The following is a 5,833-nucleotide window of genomic DNA, read 5'->3' as shown; positions in this document are numbered from 1 at the left end:
AAACATTAATAGTGTTACATTTCAACCAGTTTAAACTAGTCTATAGGTTTAGTTTTACTTTTAGATTCGAAAAAATGAGGTGAAAATGCCGCTTTAATTAAATTTGCAAACAATATATTAGACAAATCATGGAATGAAAACGTTTTTAATATTTTTCGGAAAAATACGGGAAATTTTCCGACTTACAACACTAGTTTTCTTAAAAAAACATTTTGAGAATTCAGTGGGAGCCTGCTCGGGTACATGTTTCAAGCGAATTTCTCTCATAAAAGATATATTATAAAATTTGTATTAAAACTAAAGACTGAGTTCCCTTACATGCTGGTAAAACTGCTATACAATTAACTGAGTTCCCTTTTCTCTTACAAGGATAATAATCACCGATTTTGTTCAAAGTCGGGTATAATGTACACCTCCATGTACCTTACAAAACCTGCAAGGGAAAAGTTGCGACGGGCTTTCGTTTTGCCATGGCAACTGAAAACGTTTTTGACAACATGATTTGGAATTATTTCCATTGAAAATAACATGGGAATCTGAAGGATTTTAAGGGTCCCCCAATTGAACAAATTGCATTTAAACTTGATTAAATTTAATTTTTAAATCAATTTTAATGCATTTTTCCGGTTTTTGAAATTTTAAAAATTTAAAAAAACATTTCCCTTGCAGGTTTTTCAAGTTACATAGAGGTGTACATTATACCCGAGTTTCAACAAAATCGGTGATTATCTCCTTGTTAGAGGTACAATGAAATTTATAGTGAAATTCTCATGACTATTATATGGTGGTTTGATATCCATTAAGAAACTTTTATGTTCGGGTGTTCACAGGGGCGGATTTAGGCATGGTCTTTATGGGCCCCGTTCAATCAAAGGGCCCCCTTCGCGGTCAAAAAGCTGGGGAAGAAAGCCCGCCAAGAAATCTTTGCGGACTCACTGTGGTGCAATAGTAAGCGTCACCGGTAACTTTATCCCGCTCTTAACCCTTCGGGTCAGAGGTCGCCTCTTTCGGAGAATTCTGAAGGTGAACGACGCGAGCGAGGATGAGTCATCCCTACCTTCCCCAGCAGCGATGGCCCAAAACAACGAGGGAACTCTCTGAAGTAAATGGAAAAGCTGTTAGGGACGAAGCCTACATTTGCGGATGCAAATGCGGGCTTTACAAATTTAAGTTTGCGGATTTTACAAATTTAAGTTTAAAAATTTAAGAAACATTAAATATTTCTTAAGTTTAAAAATTAAAGAAACATTAAATATTTCTTAAGTTTAAAAATTAAAGAAACATTAAATATTTCATTTACCCTGCAAAATGCATCTGATACCCCCAAATTTGAATGAATTGGATAGGCCGCAAACAGTGTTAGCCCAGCGCACCCAAATATAACGGTTCACCCCTGGGTGTTCGTTGAACTCCGAAGTTAAGATAAATAGGCCTATATCAAAGTCACATTTGAACAAGAGATTGCATCAGTATTTATAAACGTTATAAATATATTTTAAATTAATTTTTTTAGTTCTATAGCAATTCTTAAAGCAAAATGCTATTGGAGAACATTCAGAACTTTGTAAGAAGGGTGAATATCGTCAAAGAACTTACGTTTACTCCAACAATTCGCACGACATTTGAGGGATCGGTCATCTTCTGAGATTCAAAAATGTAAACAATTCTCTGCCTGTAAAGGCTCGTATCGCGTTTGAGCTTCAAATTGAGACTAAACTATATCGACGAAAAACTATTTGAAATCAATTCAAATTTACAGAAAAAAACATAAAAGAAAATCGATTAAGTATTAGGTAAACTTGAAAATATGGCACATTGAACGAATGCAGATCTCTTGGACAATGAGAGGTCTGGACATCGGAAAACCATATCTTTGAAAGCGGTTTTCGTGGTAGTAGGCGGTACTCCAATTCTTTTGCTTAGTGTGTTATTTGTTAGCACTGTATTTTATTTGGAATAAATTTCAATTTGGGTTTCGAATGGTAAACTATTTATTTTCAATTACTGGTTTTGCGAGCGAGCGAGATTTAAACGTATGGACATTACTATCTTTATGTGTGTTTTGTTTTGACACGATAACGAAAGCTATATTTCTCCAAGATTATGGAAATTTGTGCAATACATCGATTGGTATAATTTTTTTTGCAGTAAAGTTCTTAGTATTACTTTTTTTATAGACACCTCATAATGTTTGGTTTGATACAAAATAGAATGTTTCCTTTAAAATTATTTCTTTCGAAATTTCAGAAGATTCTTCCACGCTCGACTAAGATCAAAGCGTAGTATCTTTTCGCATCTGCTTTTAGAAGCACTATTAAAATAAAGGAATTTTCTTCTATAAAGATGCATACATTTTAAATCATATAATGGATTTGCAATGGTTAATAAACATCAATAGATTGCATGGTTTTAATTAATTGAAGTCTGATTCCTTTAATGTTCCATGTCGTTGATAATATCGGGAAAAGTGGCTTGCGAGACGAGGTGAACGTTGAAAATGGGTCCCGTGTCATCCATTCCGAAACGTTTCTCGCTCGTTAAAGAAACCACTCTGTTAGTTTGGCCAATTGCTCAAATAGACCACTTTCCATCATCCACTGCAATATGAAATACAAAAGACGATTTTTAAAATGTACTAAATTAAGGGGGAAGACTACTGTGGCCATTGTCTACTTTCGCGCTATTTCAAGCTGAACTCTTTTAATTTTGTATTTGAACTTATGCACTCTTTTTAGAAACGTTTACTGGGCGCCGCCATTATCCTACAGACAACCAGCGAGCAAGCCCTCTACCGCAGAAATTTCATAACCCCCCAAAAGCTCTTTTTCATCACCCTCCCCGTAGACTGTAAGGTAATGGCGGTCAATTGGGTACATTATCAATTTATCATAAGTATTTTTTCCATATAAAAGTCGTTCTCGCGTCTGAATTAAATGGCGCACTTAACTACATTGAATTTTTTTTCTAAAAAACCATAACAAAGTTCGAGGTCAAATATCAACTCTCTAGAGACGACTAGCGGTAGCGGGAGTTCGTACCGGACAAAGAAAAGTGTCATATAATTCGAACTTTGGTCAAAAGGGGGTCAAAATCGGGGTAGGTAAATGAAACGCTCTTCACTTCACAGGAGCTCCATTAGTAACGGGTTCGGTTTTGTGTAGTTTTAGCACTGGAATAATATATTTAAATATTGAAGACTTCTAGGCTATAATGAAGGGTTAAAATTAACTATCTATATCTTTAAAGCTTTCAGTTAAGGTTATTTCCGTTAGTTAGGAGATTGTGGAAAACTGATATAGTTATTTGAGCTTCAACGTAATAATTATATGGCTCAATCTCAAAGCCCCGCGCTACCCATCGACAAAGAGGACCACGCCATTTGTATAATTTGTAACCGCGTGTTTCCAAAGGAAGAACTTTCGAAATTAAGAGATAAGAAATCATGGTTGTCCCTTCTTGAAGCCGCAAAACTTCACAAGTTTGAAGCGATTATTCGACATGAAAGTGGCGAATATTTACCAGATATATGGTATGAAGCTAAATGTCGCTTACAGTTTACGCATTACGGGACTTTGGATAAACTTAGACTAGCATCTCGCCAGGAAACTTTGGAAGTTAGTACGGGTAAGACAGCGGTTCGGCGATCACAACGAGAGGTAGAAAACACCAAATCACTTGTGTATGAAGCCAAATGTATATTTTGCGAAAAGGTAAATAAATATGCCAAACAGCGGACTAAAGAAAAACTGACTCAATGCGTTGATCTTCGCGCTGATCACATCATTCAAGAAGTAGCAACCAGGTGAAGTTATTTTTCACCAAAGAATAGCAGCCTTAACAACACGAGATATAATTGCAGCCGAGGCTCATTATCACAAGTCATGCTACATAAACTACACGAGACAAAGAGAAGAAAAAATTACGTCGACGGACAACAAACAAAATGAATCTAGCCAATATTCAACGAAAAAGTCTCTCGCATTCAATCAGCTGTTCCGTTTTAAAAGGGACGAGCTATTTGGAAACAGAAAGGTAGTGAAAATGAAAGTTCTTCAGGATAAACTAGCTTCGCTCATTAAAGATCAGGGTGAAGTCGTTGTGAGTCGAGATCTATTTAAAAATATACGACGAAAATTAGAGACGGAATTTGGTGAAAGCCTTCACATATTTTTCAATGACGATGGAAAAAGTATAGTAATGCCTGACAATATTACCCGCGAACACCTAGCCAAAGACCTACTGGTGGCACAAGAGAAACTGGATCGCTTTATGGACAATTCTAAGGAAATAACCGAAGTGGTTACTAAATCTGCCGCATTACTTCGAAGAGAAATAAAACAATTGTGTGTCGAACAATCTAAAGAACAATTGTGGCCACCGAACCCAATGGAGCTCGACGAAAACTACATTAACGTTCCTGATGTTTTAACTCAATTTCTGAAAGTTATTTTTAGTGGTGAATCACCTCGTTCTTGCACATCACGGGTTGATAGACTAGTGTGGTCAGTCAGTCAAGATTTAGTTTACGGTGTCACCAGTGGGAAAACTGAAACGCCAAAGCATGTTTTGCTTTCTTGGGCAATGAAAACCCTTACAGGAAATATCAAAACGGTGAGGATTCTCAACCGCTTAGGTCACGGAGTATGGTATACCAAACTAAAAGAAATAGATACTGCTTTATGTTTGCAGAAGCTAGCCGATACCGCTGAAAATTTATTACTTCCTTCGAATACATTCTCCGGGGTTCCAGCGGTTCTAGCTTTCGATAATATTGACCGAATGGAAGAAACGTTAAGTGGTTCAGGAACCTCACACCGAGTTAATGGCATAATTATCCAACCACAAGTTCTGACCGCCTCTAGACCACCTCAGAACCAACAGAGGGGAAAGGGTAAACAACGATCAATTCCATTAAATATCGTAACACTACCGAATATCGTATCAGCGTCTAAGAAAAGTCCTCCAGCTATAACACCACTTGAACCTTTGATAACTGAAGTAAACGAACTTAACATTGCCAAACTTAAAAAATTTGTGTGGATTTCAGCCCGCCTTATTCAAGAAGAAACGCCAAATATATGTTCATGGACTAAGTTTAACATTCTCATCAACAGTGACAAAACGTTAAAGCCTGACACAGTGGGATATTTGTCAACAATAAATGCACCGGCTACTCAAATGTCCACTGTTCATGAGATTCTACGACAAACACTAAAAATCATGATGTCTCTCAACCTTTCAGAAATAGTTTGCGTATTTGATCAGGCATTGTACGCGAAAGCTGCCGAAATTGTGTGGAATGATTTTGACTATTACAAGCCAATTGTTTTGAGAATGGGTGCCTTCCACACCATATTTAATGCTTTGTCAATTGTAGGAAAACGATTTAGAGATGCGGGCCTTCGAGATATAGCCGTAGAAGCTGGAGTAGTTGCCGAGGGATCCATTGACGCTGTTCTTGATGGTCGCCAATACAATCGAGGAGTGAGACTCCTAAAAATTGTTTACGAGGGTCTCTTTCGCCTATCCTGGAAGGGGTTTTTAATATGTATGCGTGAACATAATCCCAATGAACTCCCAACCCTGGAAAACTTGATGAAATGTGTCAAAGAAGTTTCTATAAAACCCGACTAACAAATTGTATTCGATTTAATGAAAAGTCAAACTTTTGATGAAATATCAACTTTGTTTGGATACTATCAAAACTATCTTAGATATGATTCGGGTCCTCTCGCTTCGTTCTGGATGTCTTACCTCGACATGGCTGAAATAATTTTGGGATTGATTCGAGCTTCGCGGGAAGGAAACTGGAACCTCCACTTGCAGGTCATTC

This window comes from Leiobunum rupestre, chromosome 3, assembly GCF_980474605.1.
Source record: "Leiobunum rupestre chromosome 3, qqLeiRupe1.1.hap1, whole genome shotgun sequence".
In the NCBI taxonomy this organism is placed as follows: domain Eukaryota; kingdom Metazoa; phylum Arthropoda; class Arachnida; order Opiliones; family Sclerosomatidae; genus Leiobunum; species Leiobunum rupestre.
Note: the sequence above shows the minus strand (reverse complement) of the source record.